Below are 13,438 nucleotides of genomic sequence, written 5' to 3'. Positions count from 1 at the left end.
AGTAATCTCTTTAAACCACCTGGATCATGTTCCTCCCTCATCCACTGTCATCTGCCAGCAGTCATTTCATACCATCAAGCTACAAGAAAGCAAGTGTCGCTACACCCTCAGTGGGAGGTGAGCAACTTTTGGCTCCTCCTTTTCTTGAACTGCTCTTTTCCAGCTGGTCATTATAAGAACATTGTTCACTGAGGTCTAGTGGCTGAGTGTTTCTTTCTCCCTCCCTCTCAATGCCTTCCTTTGCGTTGTATCTTAGATTATCAGCACAATGTCAGATATGTTCTTGTATTTTATCTTTGTAAGCTGCTCTGGAACCCTTTTTGAGATGAGGTGGGTTGAAGATATTTTAAATAAATCACAATAAATATAACACTATAACACTATAACTGTACTCTCAGGGACATAACACTGTCCCTGAGAGTACAGTTCTTCCAATAAAAGACCGAAGGAAACATTGCTCACAGGGAGAGCAGTGAAAAACTCTGGAATCCAAATGAACATATTTGGGAAGAGGGAAGCTAATCACATCTTGCGATGGTCACATGACTATCATTCTCCATGTCCCTCCCAGGGTAAGAGCTTTTTCTTGAAAGAAACCATTTATAAACAATCCATGCGGACATATAACAAGTTGTCGTGTCTACTGTTAAACAATTAAGTCCAGTATTCCTGCCTTCTAGACTTCTGTCAGGCACTAAAGTTGAATAAGGTTTCATCTTAATATAAAGCAATGTATACTTTCACTCTCAAGTAGTAGTCAACTCACTATTATAATTTCTTTGCAATTTCAGTTGCACATAGAAGTTTCTAGGCAACCACAAGAATAATAAACATGGGTGGGTGGAGAAATGTTCATAATGGGGGGAAACTCCATTTTTACATGGTTTTATAAAAGTATAAAAGTTTTATAGAGTAAAATATAAAAAAGATATGTGCAGTTTTTAAAAATCTTTTGCCAGTCACTTTTGAACAAATTCATATGTCAATGAGTATTATTTTGGCTAATGGCCCATATTTTCACCACTATTAAAAACCATAAATGTATATATAAGACAAAATGTAACTTACAAGGAATAAGAGAGGAGCGAAGCAGAGAATTCAAATGTGTCGACAACAGCGGACGGTAGTTTTCACTTCAATTTGTTCAGTCTCCTTGGACCTAAAATTAAAATATTAATTAATTTAAAAATATGTATATATATTGAGGGTATTGGATGTCCTGGAGGCTTTTTCAAAAAGGCATGATGCAGTCTGCTAGATGCTGGGACTGTAATTCAGAATGTGCATCAATAGTTCATATGATATAGTGATACAGGGTAGTGGCCCTGTTGTGTGGAAAAATCTTTCTTTGGTTTTGGGAACATATTTGTTTGTGGATGTTAATTTGTGAATGGGTCACTCCTCAGTGGGATACAGACGTGGCAGAGGATGTGGAGAACTGAGAAGCAATTAATTGTGGTGTGATGAGCATGGCAGGATGTGTTGGAGTAAGCATGGTGGGGGTAGGTGTGAGGGGAGTATGGATATCCTGCTGTTATTTCTGGGAGGAGAAGGTATGGCATAGTTAGTGGCAGTGATCAGGAAAATAGAACGGGACACCAGCTTCATGCCATCCCCTCTACTGACCCAAACTTGCAGGCAACTGGTGACTTGGCTACTGGGACTCCCAGGCCTCAATTATACAAACCAGGTCAGACTTTCTTTACTTTAAGAAATTCTATCTCAGTCTAGAAACTTTCTACTCCATTATAATGAACAAGGCCCTGAGCTTGGCCTTGGCTGGGGAGGGTGGGGTATAAATAAAAAATTATTATTATTATTATTATTACATCTTGAGCATCCCCCCACCCCACCCAATAAACACAAGGTCGTGTTTATTCTTAGTTAATCTCATCGGACAGGGACCAAGAGGAGACTGTGACCATTCATACCTACTGGTACTCTATCAGCTTACTTGGTTGTTGGCAAGTGTTAATGGTCAATTCCCCTCTGTGTACATGATGAACCTCAGGTGTCCCAAGAAGAATTGGCTTTCCCCTGATTCATCAATTCATTTCTTCCTGGCCAGCCCTTTTCTTGAATCTCCAGAGAGAAAAAAAATGGGCAGGATTCATTTAAGCTGTACACAGAATGAGGTCCACTTGTGCAATGGGACTCCACCCTTGCATCCCCTAAATCTGTCTGTAGGGTTTTGAGGAACCCCCAGCACAGGTTAAGGGGGTGCATGCAGAGAGAAGAGAGGATGGCAACCTTGTTTTAGGCATGCACTTTGAATTCCACACAATGAGATCTCCCCTGGTGCTTTTGTCACCCCTTTGAATGCCTTCTAGGCATTGACTTGTTTGCATGGCGCCTGAAGGGACTCTACTTCCAACTTATCAAACCTAGCTTAGAATCTATTTCAGAGTGAGGTTAGCTAGAAATCACTTGTTTATTTTTAAATTTCATGCTGCTTCTTATTCTTCTACTTGCTTATTTTGAAGCCTTTAATAAAAAGTTTAATGATAAACTTGGAGCTGACTGAATAAGGTTTTGTTTGCCCACAGTCTCCCTCACCCACAGTTGGCTACTTGTGCCTAAAGCTACCTGGTTAACAGAAGGAAACTGGCCCAGATCTGCTGTTCTCCACAGAAGAGGTCTGAATTCTTACACATTCAGACTAGGGTTATATAATGTGGGTGGTGGCTGCCTCTCGCTCTCAACTTCACCTACCTCACAAGGATATGTGTACCTTTGTCACACATGGTTGTCCAGCTAAATACATTTTAATGCAACAAGTACTGAGGCTAATGGATTTTGGAACTGTACAATCATTTCCCCTAAGCTAGTAAACAGCTGCTCCACTGATTGTTTCATGACTCAACCACAAAATGTTCAATGTTAATCTCACATCAAGGAGTAGGCAGGAATAAAGTTAAATACATGGCAAGAAGCTGATAGTTACCCATATTTATACTAATTAATGATGGGTATTCCCCCTCCCCCCATCCTCCATGATATTTCCCCTTTACCCTGCACTCACAAAGCAGCTGGCAGCTTTAATTTCTGTGCAGGTATTTCTGGAATAAGTCATTTCAGAATGGAAAACTTAATATCCCGTTATCAAATGTTCACAAATGTCACCAATATCAGAAAGTATAGATGTTTCAGGCTGTAGAAGTAGAGTCTCTAATTGAAATCATTGAAATAACTGTGAATTATGGAAACTGGTAAAATTTTGTGATGAAATAAATGTCATTCTAACAAATGGGCAGAAAAAGGGAGGCAGTTTTCACGGATTCTCCCCTCTGCTTGCAGCTCCCCTTACTGAGCACATTTTCAGGGGCTGTAGGGACAAAGAAACTGTGAATGTTGCCTCACTCCTTCTCACCAGCAGAAGCATCCTGTGAATGGAACTCCACTCACAAGATGCTTCCAATGGTAGAAAGATACAATTCAAGATTAGCAAAGTCTGATGTAGATCCTTTTTTACAAAAGTAAGTCCCCCTTTTCCTAAGATGGTCATAATGAAAGAACTATCTGTAATAGCATTAAGGAGTGTCTGAGGAAGCCACAAGCCTCTGGTTAAAAATATCATTTAATCCAGAAACACTGAGGGGTGGTTAGTATCTGAAACACTTTATTGTAGTCAGAAGATCTTGAAAAGAAGAATCATGTGCTGGATTCTCATTTGTATTTCACTAACCTTCAATCAGATGATAAGATATAGGGGAGAAACACAAATTTTCCATCTAGCTGATACAAAAATTTCAGACATTTTCCTCCCCCTCCTCCAATGAAGCACATCTGCCAAATTTTAGATACAGTGGTACCTCAGGTTACATACGCTTCAGGTTACATATGCTTCAGGTTACAGACTCTGCTAACCCAGAAATAGTGCTTCAGGTTAAGAACTTTGCTTCAGGATGAGAACAGAAATTGTGCTCCGGGGGCACGGCGGCAGCAGGAGGCCCCATTAGCTAAAGTGGTGCTTCAGGTTAAGAACAGTTTCAGGTTAAGAACGGACCTCCGGAACGAATTAAGTACTTAACCTGACGTACCACTGTAAATGGTCAAAGGGCTCTTTATTTAATGAGTCCATTAAGAAAGGCATTGACTGATTCCTATTTGACATAATATCAAAAAACCAAGACAAAACAAAACACCCTGGTGCAATGCAAGAAAAGAAAGAAGAACAGACCTGAGTGCCAAGGTAAAGAGTATTCCTCCCAGGCGCCCTCCAGCTGGAGGGTGCCTAGGAGGGATGTGGCAACTACGCCACTGGTGTATGGAAGTTCTGGGTTGCCAAGCCGACAAGACCCACCCCCCTCTCAGTCTCACTGATGTCCAAAGGAAAGCAGAGCAATACATTTGGCACCAGTTGGGCTGCAAGAGTTACTGGAAGAAGGCACACAAGGCACCATCCAGGCATCTTAGGGACTCCACTCTGGATTTTAGGATTTACTCCTTAGTCTTCTCCCAAAGATATCTGACAAGGCAGTGGAGATTAAGGATCAGAGTTTTCCTTCATTTAGATGGGCTACCTTCCCTGGCTGCTGAGCCCCATCTGCCCCTCATTTCCCTCTACACCACATGCAAAAACTGCCTTCTTGGCCTTTAGACCCACTTTTGGTCTCATCTACTCAATCTGCCGGAGCCTGTCTTTGTATGCAGAGAAAGTCCCTAATTCACTGAGGGTTTAAAACCCATCAGCTACCCTCACCTAGTTTAGCTGGCCAGTTCCTGGGCTGGGGTTGCTGTTGCATGCTGACAGCTTCTAGGAACCACAGATGAGAACTGAGTACAGGTTGGGGACTAAAGGTGGACAAACTACCCCAGAAGGAGTAGGACATGTCTCCCACCAGAGGTTCTACCCCTTCCCTACCACCCCATACACCTCTGCAGACCTATGGTCTGTATTTAAAATGCTAAACAGGTACCCCCAAACAAAATAAGAACAAATTTAAGATCAAAGTTCCTGTTTTCCAGAAATTGGTCAATTGCCAGCCCTGGCCAGGGGTTGCACTCCTCCTGAAGAAACACGACCGCAGTTTGGGAGTGCTTCTAGATCCAGTATTGTCACTAGAGGTCCAGATAGCCTTAGTGGCTAGAAGTGCCTTTTAGAAGATGTGACTTCCTGGACAGGGAAACCTTGGCCACAGTAGTTCATGCCCTGGTGTCTTCAAGACTCAAGTGAGTGCAATGTTCTATTTTTGGAACCTTCTTAAAACATTTTTGTTCAGACAAGCCTATCCAGACATGTAGAAATAATGTGTGTTTTATCTCTTTTTAGCTACTGTTGATATTAATAATGTTTTGAATGTTTTAAATACCTGTTTTTAACTGTTGTCACTGATAATTTTAATGCTTTATTTAACATTTTCATAAACCACTTAGGTTTTTTTTAGTATCAAGTGGTATATAAATTAGTTTTTAAAATTGACTCTAATAATAAAAATTTTAAATGCAAATGGTGCAACAAGGAACTGTGCTTTTGTTTTACACATACAATCAAGGATCCAATCATGGCACTTTTTTATTATTATCACTACACATCCCTTTTTTAGTTTCCAATGATCAGATTCTTTTGCTAGAATGTGCTCTCACTGTTCTCTCTCTCTGAACCTTGTGTGCCCCACTGTCACACATCATATAATCTGGCTCTGGCTAAGGAAACTGAAATGAAGAAGAAAAAGAAGAGATAGGAGGCACCAAATGAACCATTACTCATTCCTGAGTAGTTTCTGTTTTCATAAGCAGAGAAGTGTTGTGTTCACCTCAAGATAACAGCCACAAAGGACCACATTTATCCTGAAAGGATCCCCCTAATTTGAAGTAAGTAGGGTCTTTTTGGCTGAGGGCTTGTGTCTTGTAAACCTGTTAAAGGTATTAACTGGCTCCCCAGTGGTAGTACTGTGCTTACCCATCTCTCTTTCGCAGGTAAGGAAATAAACCAGAAATAAGTTAAGTGAATTCCCCAAGGCTATACAGAGAAGTGACTGGTGGATGGGGAATTTGAACACATTCATTTTAAAGCTACAATCCTGTCATGCTACCTCTCCAGGCAATGCGTGTCTCACTCTGGGGAGAAAAACATTACGCAGAAGTCATGGAAACTTGTCAAGCGAGGTTCAGCAGTTGCTATCTGGCTACACTTTGGAACATGGATCATCATCTTGAAGCCAGAGAAGCTGAATTCAGAATCATAGAATTATAGAGTTGGAAGAGACCACAAGGGCCATCGAGTCCAACCCCCTGCCAAGCAGGAAACACCATCAGAGCACTCCTGACATATGGTTATCAAGCCTCTGCTTAAAGACCTCCAAAGAAGGAGACTCCACCACACTCCTTGGCAGCAAATTCCTTTCTCCCTCCTCTATGTGACATCCTTTTATATATTTGAACATAGCTATCATATCACCCCTTAAGCTCCTCTTCTCCAGGCTAAACATGCCCAGCTCCCTTAGCCGTTCCTCATAAGGCATCGTTTCCAGGCCTTTGACCATTTTGGTTGCCCTCCTCTGGACACGTTCCAGTTTGTCAGTGTCCTTCTTGAACTGTGGTGCCCAGAACTGGACACAGTACTCCAGGTGAGGTCTGACCAGAGCAGAATACAGTGGCACTATTACTTCCCTTGATCTAGATGCTATACTCCTATTGATGCAGCCCAGAATTGCATTGGCTTTTTTAGCTGCTGAAGGGAAGAACAGAGAATGTCTGGCCTATGTCTTATCTTTTGTGAGATACCCTTCTAAGTTCCCTTTCAAAGTCAAGAGTGAAATCCAGTTCATATGTAAAAATATTGAGATAGGCCATATTATTGCCATATTTTTCCGTGCATAAGACGCCCCCATGTATAATTTTGGGGACTCCAAATTAAGAAAACACCCCTCAGCACTACCCTTGTATAAGACGAGCCCCTTGTGATTGATTGTGTGACTGCGGAAATGAATAAAAGCCCCCCATCTAAACAATGACTATCATCAGTGCAGGTAAGATTTCTTTTTAATTTTTTTATCATCTACAATACTGTCTTATTTATTTATAGCACAGTACATTGGTTATTGGGGATGCGGGTGGCGCTGTGGGTTAAAGCCTCAGCGCCTAGGGCTTGCCGATCGAAAGGTCGGCGGTTCGAATCCCCGCGGTGGGGTGCGCTCCCGTTGTTCGGTCCCAGCGCCTGCCAACCTAGCAGTTCGAAAGCACCTCCGGGTGCAAGTAGATAAATAGGGACCGCTTACCAGCGGGAAGGTAAACGGCGTTTCCGTGTGCAGCTCTGGCTCGCCAGAGCAGCGATGTCACGCTGGCCACGTGACCCGGAAGTGTCTTCGGACAGCGCTGGCCCCTGGCCTCTTGAGTGAGATGGGCGCACAACCCCAGAGTCTGGCAAGACTGGCCCGTACGGGCAGGGGTACCTTTACATTGGTTATTGCTTTGATTTGATGGATCAATGGTCTTGTTGGATAGTAAAATTCATGTTAAATTGCTGTTTTAGGGGTTGTTTTTAAAAGTCTGGAATGAATTAATCCATTTTGCATTACTTTCTATGGGAAAATGTGCCTTGGTTTTGGAACACTTTGGTTTTGGAACAGACTGCAGAATGATTTAAGTTTAAGAACCAAGGTACCACTGCAATGCTGACTTGGCAGCCCCCACCCCAAACCAACTGCTGTGCAAATCTTCCTTTACCAAAGGCTAAAGAATCATAACATTAACAAGATTCTTGCACTTTGTTACAGCAATAAGAAGAGACATCATCAACATACAATACTGCATTAGTATCCATGCATTAAGCAGCCTGGGAGCAGGTATGTGTTGTTTTCCTCTTATGTAAGAAGAAAGTATTGCCAAAGGTCATTTGGGACATTTATCAGGGCAGGGATGGAAGCAGACCCAGCTCTCCTGATTTCCAAAGTGAATACTGAAAACTATGCAACTGCAACACTTGAGAAAGCATGCCTGCCATTCTTTGTACATTGTCAAGGGCTGGGTATACACAACACCTCTAAAGCATATTCCAAGCACATTCTTTCCCTCAAAGGATTCCGGGCCTTCTAGTCTGTTAAGGATTGCTGAGGATTGTAACTCTGTGACAGGCAAACGTTAGTGGCCAGAATTCCTTGAGGGAAAGAATGTGCTTGGAATGTGTTTTAAAGCTTTAGTGTGTACACAGTGCTTGACAATATAGGAAGAATGGCAGGCAACCTTTCCCAGGGGTTGTAGTCACATATTTTCAGTATTCATTTGTGAAAGAACTCAGCACTCTGATGTGAAACTTTAAATAAATCAGTGTAGACACATCTATGTAGTTCAAGGCATTTGAGCAATAGCCTCTGCTTCTATGCAAAAAGGTCAGTGGAGAGGGAGTGAGCTAGCTCAGATACATAAGGGTAATACTTATTTGTTCAGTGCTAAAAAAGAGGGCCACGTTCATTTTTATGGAGTTGCTATCAGCATGTTTTCACCATCCTTCCCAATCTGTCACAGTGCTCCTGGAATCTTTCCCCTAGAGCTCCTGTATGCTCCCAAGGAATGTTAAAGTAGGGCCGGCCCACCCATCAGGCAAGGTGAAGTGACCACCTCAGGCAGCAAGATCCACCAGGGCATAAGATCCCAATATTGATTTTTCTTCCCCATTTGTTCCTGATCTTCCCTTACCCGTTCTTCCCTCGCAAGGAGGAGAGACACCATTTTGGGGTCTGCCTCAGTTGCCAAAATGTCTTGAGCCAGCCCTGATTAAAAGTATCGCTGGATGGCAAGGTAGTGGAAAAACTAGCATTCTGCAGAGTTCAGCCACTATCTGCAATTCTTCATATCCACCAAAAGGGTCCACATCCTATAAGTGACCTGTCTTTCAATATAGGACAAATGCAAACGTCTCCCGCTGTAGTGTGTATGAGTCATTTGCCATGACACTCAAATAGTGCCCCCCCTGCCGATTTACAAGCCAAGACTCTGTGCCTTAAACGGGCAGGCAAGAATCTACCACTGCATCTCCAGTGCTAGAAACAGCTGTGCTCACTGCATTTCTGCAAGAGGCAGGTCTCCTCTGTTCACAACATAAAAATGGCTACCCTAACCATTAGGTCCAGTCACGGACGACTCTGGGGTTGCGGCGCTCATCTCGCTTTATTGGCCGAGGGAGCCAGCGTACAGCTTCCAGGTCATGTGGCCAGCATGACTAATCTGCTTCTGGCGAACCAGAGCAGCGCACAGAAACACTGTTTACCTTCCCGCTGGAGCTATTTATCTACTTGCACTTCATGCTTTTGAACTGCTAGGTTGGCAGGAGCAGGAGCCGAGCAACGGGAGCTCTCCCCGTCACGGGGATTTGAACCGCCAACCTTCTGATCAGCAAGCCCTAGGCTCTGTGGTTTAACCCACAGCGCCACCCACATCCCTGTATTACCCAGGTACTATATGGTTGCTATCCCAGAGACAAAAGGTATACCTTTACAGAGCAACATCTGGGGCCAGCTATGTTCTGTTGGGAGGGCAGAGTGAGGTGCAATGTTGACCCACTACTGATTAATCCCTTCCCAAAGTAAAATTAGTTATGGCCACAGTTTTAAACCACCTTCTTCACATTGTGCCTTGAACTATGGGCATTTCCTATGCCATGCAAATGCCTCTTAGCAGACTGAAGTCTAGTGTTTCTATCTGAACATGGTGTAAACATTGGGGAGAAGAGGAGCTGTGACATCAGTGATGCTGTGGGCTCTATGCAAATGGTGATTTGCATTAAATCACATTTCAGGCACTTATTCAAACCACCATGGTCTCACAGGCCTTGGGAAAAACTATTCTTCCCTCTCAGTTATTAATCACAACAAAAAGGGGTGCTTTCTTCAAGCATCTGATAAAATTATGTCTTTTGTTCAATAGTAAAATCTTTGTTTCAATTTGTATTTACAGTAGGGGTAGGCCAAACCAGTTTGGGTTAACCTGGTACAGTTTCATTGGCTAAGAATGATGTCCCCATTCATCTCTACAGAGCAAGAGAGAGAGAACTCTGGGGGTGGTGTAGGAGTGGCTGGGTACAATGGAATGGCATTATATCTTGAAGTACCCCTTGAAATGTTTTAGGGTAGTTTCACTTCTTGCTGCAAAAAATGGCCCAATTCGCCACCCCATTTCTCTGCCTTGAGTATGGAAGCTAAAGGAAGGGGTCTTTGCAGCTTAGCTCTAACGCCCTTTGACCTCATGGTTCTACTGAATTTGTCTCTTGACCAAAAATGCTGTAGATTCAACTGACCTTTTTGACTGTTGCAAAAGAAAAGATGTAGCAAAATACAGTGGAGCAAGCTGCATTCTTGGCTGAAAAGTTGGAATTTTGCACACACAAAAAGACAGATCATGCAGAAATACAACTGAAAACCTGTTCCTTCATGACAAAGCTGTCATGACAGAAAAAGCTTTCAAAAGTGAAATCTTCTACAAAGAACCAGATCCACTGTACTGAATGAACAAGAACATCCTGTTTGTGCTATTTTAATTACATTAATGTTATTCAATTAGGATTATAAGATGCCCAGGGTCTGTCATAAGACAGAACACCCTGGTTTCACTATAATGTAAAACAGAGCAGCACCAGAAAATGTCAGAGAAGAGCTCTATCAATGGATGATCAGTTCAGGAAAGGGCACTCTGAGGATCACGGAAGATGTTCCCAGCCAACCGTCTCACATATCTGCCACCATTCATAATACGTTCTTGCCCAACAATATTTGCTCAAAAGGCAAATACTTTCCTTTACTAGCTCCAGTCCCCAGCCAACCAGGAGGCAAGAACAGGCAACTATTCTGCCAAAAATGTCTTTGCTGCCTTTCCCTGCCTTTCTTTCTCAGCTTCTGCTTCTGAGGTGAACATTAGCACATTTGGCCGAGTGCAACTTTTCCATCACTCTAGCACTACTTGAGATACTGCATTTTCTCCCTACCCCATACAAATGAAAAAGAAGAAGGCTTTCTTTAGCTCAGCTGTTAGCAATACTTAGGAGGCTTAAATCTAGTGCGCACATCATATGCGATGTCAGATGTGGCGCAGGCAGAGATAGATTTGTGGCTCACACAGCTGATCCCTGCAGAAAGCAGGACTGAGCTCTCTGTGGATCAGCTGATGTATGGGGAGTTCAGTCTTGTTTGGTCGCTTCCAGCCCCATTGGGCAACTCTGACAGGTCTCAACCCAACTGTCAAAGTTGGCCTGCAGGGTGGAGGGGAGATAAATATCTGGTTAAAGAATCCCCACTGCTGACCTAACCGGTATAGCCACAGAATGATTCTCTGATGCAATGCAGTACCACGAGAGTGCCTACAGATGACCACAGTGGCAGGACAGAAATGTAGGGAAGGCGTCCTCCCTCAGATCCAGTTGTTTATGGTTTTATAAACTAGTGGCAAAATATTAAATGTGGCCCAGTAGCATAATGTGCAGTACTGTCGGAAAGCAGAAGTAGCTAGAAGTCATGCTACCGCCTTCTTCGCTTGCCTGCTGCTTTGTTGGACCAACCATAAGGGGAGCTCCACATCCACTGTAGCTAAAATATCCCTATCCAAGAAAGGTTGGACTTGGCACATAGCTGGAAGCTGGTAAAAAGCATTCCTAGTCATTTGGACCTCCATGACAATGATGGATCAAAGAATCCTCCCAGACTACAAACATGCTCCTGCAGACGGAAGGTAGCTTCACCCAGAACAGGAAACTGACATATTTCTCATACAGCATAACCAATCATCCACAGGCCTCTGTCTTGCCAGAACTGTATTACATCTGTCCACCATGGTGAACAGAATGCTTCTTTCTGCATGCAGACTTCTCAGAGGGAACTGAAGCAGGCTGAACAAGCCTCCACTTTCTGAACTCCCAGATCCAGTACAGGTACTCATTTGTTTAGCCATTTGTCCAATAAACATCATGCCAATCTTCCATTCATCTTTTGACTTTCTTCCAGTCTTAAAATATCTCCTGTAAGCGGTGTTTATTATAGTAGCAATGGCAGGAACAGCAGCTTTAAAAAACAAAACAAAAAACTATTCTGCATTTGAACATTAAAGGTGTGGTATGCATTTGTAGTGCTGCAGTAAATGCAGAGATGGTGAACTGGAGACAGAATGGGGAGGAGGAGGAAGTGTGTCAGGAACAAAATTTCCTGTATTTTGAGCCTGGACTGCACTGAGGTTGGATCTGTCTGTCTTGGGAGACAATGGAGGAATGTACTTTTTTGGGGTGGGGTCAAGCTGTTGGATGATTTTAGTGCCTGCTGTAGAGACCAATGTGGGAGAGACCTGTTTTGTTGCAGCTGGGGCAGATGAAGGCGTCCCACTGGGACTGTGGTGTTTCTTCTCTCTGTGCTCCTACCAGGGGTCATTTCTCCTGTGGTCACTGCTATGGAGGCACAATTTGATTGCCTATCTCCAGGGATTGCGGTCAGTGTGGATTTATGTATAAGCTAAACAAGCTATAGCTTAGGGCCCCAATCTTTTGGGGTCCCCCCAAAAAATTAAAGGGGAAAAAACTGGATATACATTTCCAAAATATAAGATAAAAAACAAATAAAATAAAACCTACATGCAGCAACATTGTTTTGTGTTGTGTAGGCTCCTATGATGTACATATTTTGTTATGTGCAAATGGCTTTAGATATCCATTAAGTCCATAATTACCATATAGCATATATTCAACACACAAAAAAGTGATAATTTGTTGTTGACAAAGGACAACTGGACATATAAAGAGCCCCATTACCTTCAGTAGCTTAGGGTCTCATTAAACCCAAATCTGGCCCTGATTGTGGTTGTCTGCAAGTGCCTGGAGACATAGCATGGTTGATGTTACCAGCCTTCTTGTCACATTTGCAGACATCTCTGTAATGCAGTGTTGGTCTGCCAATTGGCCTGGTGCTGGAAACACATCCTTGGGAATCCTGACATCTTCCACTCTGTGGAAATGACCATGCCAGCATATACAATCGCTGAGACATGAATGTGAACATGCTGGGAATGTGAGCACATCTTTGTTTGGATTCTGTCTTGTCATTTGATACCCAAAATCCTCCTGGCATGGCTCATGTGGAAGGCATTGAGACATCACTCCAAATAGGTTGTAAGTTGCACACAACTCACTTGCATAATGCAGTGTGCTCAACACGCAAGCCTGGTAAACTTTTATCATGGTATTGAACATTAGCTTCACGTTCTCCCATACCCTTTTGGAGAGGCGAGCCACTGCCATAGCTGCCTTGCCAGCTCAACATTGATGGAGAGATTGCTGGTTATGGTGGAACGTAGGCAGACAAAATTGTCTACCACCTCAAGTGTGTGATCACCAATGCTGATGTGTGGAGTGCTGGCAATGTCCTGACCTAAGATGTTGGTCTTCATCAGGGTATTGTTAAGGCTGAACTCTCTGCAGGCTTGGGCAAAATGACTGATGAGTCTCTGAAGAGTTTAATTGGAGTGT

General features: G+C 43.1%; 1 protein-coding gene and 1 long non-coding RNA gene across 3 annotated transcripts in view; one reads left to right on the top strand and one right to left on the bottom strand.

The window, feature by feature from the left end:
• The window catches only part of LOC309367322, a 29,998-nt gene extending 23,042 nt beyond the window's left edge, over nt 1–6,956 (top strand). The window contains exons 5-7 of the long non-coding RNA XR_014167038.1: nt 5,652–5,814; nt 5,920–6,197; nt 6,692–6,956. This is a non-coding gene — a long non-coding RNA (uncharacterized lncRNA). The remainder of the gene's footprint in view (nt 1–5,651; nt 5,815–5,919; nt 6,198–6,691) is intronic.
• Nucleotides 1–13,438, bottom strand: part of B3GNT2 (UDP-GlcNAc:betaGal beta-1,3-N-acetylglucosaminyltransferase 2) — a 49,338-nt gene that overhangs the window by 33,100 nt on the left and 2,800 nt on the right. For both annotated transcript variants that reach the window (XM_081906450.1, XM_081906449.1), the window contains exon 2: nt 1,069–1,159. The gene's annotated coding sequence lies outside the window, so the exon portion shown is untranslated. The remainder of the gene's footprint in view (nt 1–1,068; nt 1,160–13,438) is intronic.

Source organism: Podarcis melisellensis (genome assembly GCF_964234715.1).
Source record: "Podarcis melisellensis genome assembly, chromosome: 3".
Lineage (NCBI taxonomy): Eukaryota > Metazoa > Chordata > Lepidosauria > Squamata > Lacertidae > Podarcis > Podarcis melisellensis.
The sequence above is the reverse complement of the archived record's forward strand: the minus strand, read 5'-3'. Positions and strand labels throughout refer to the sequence as shown.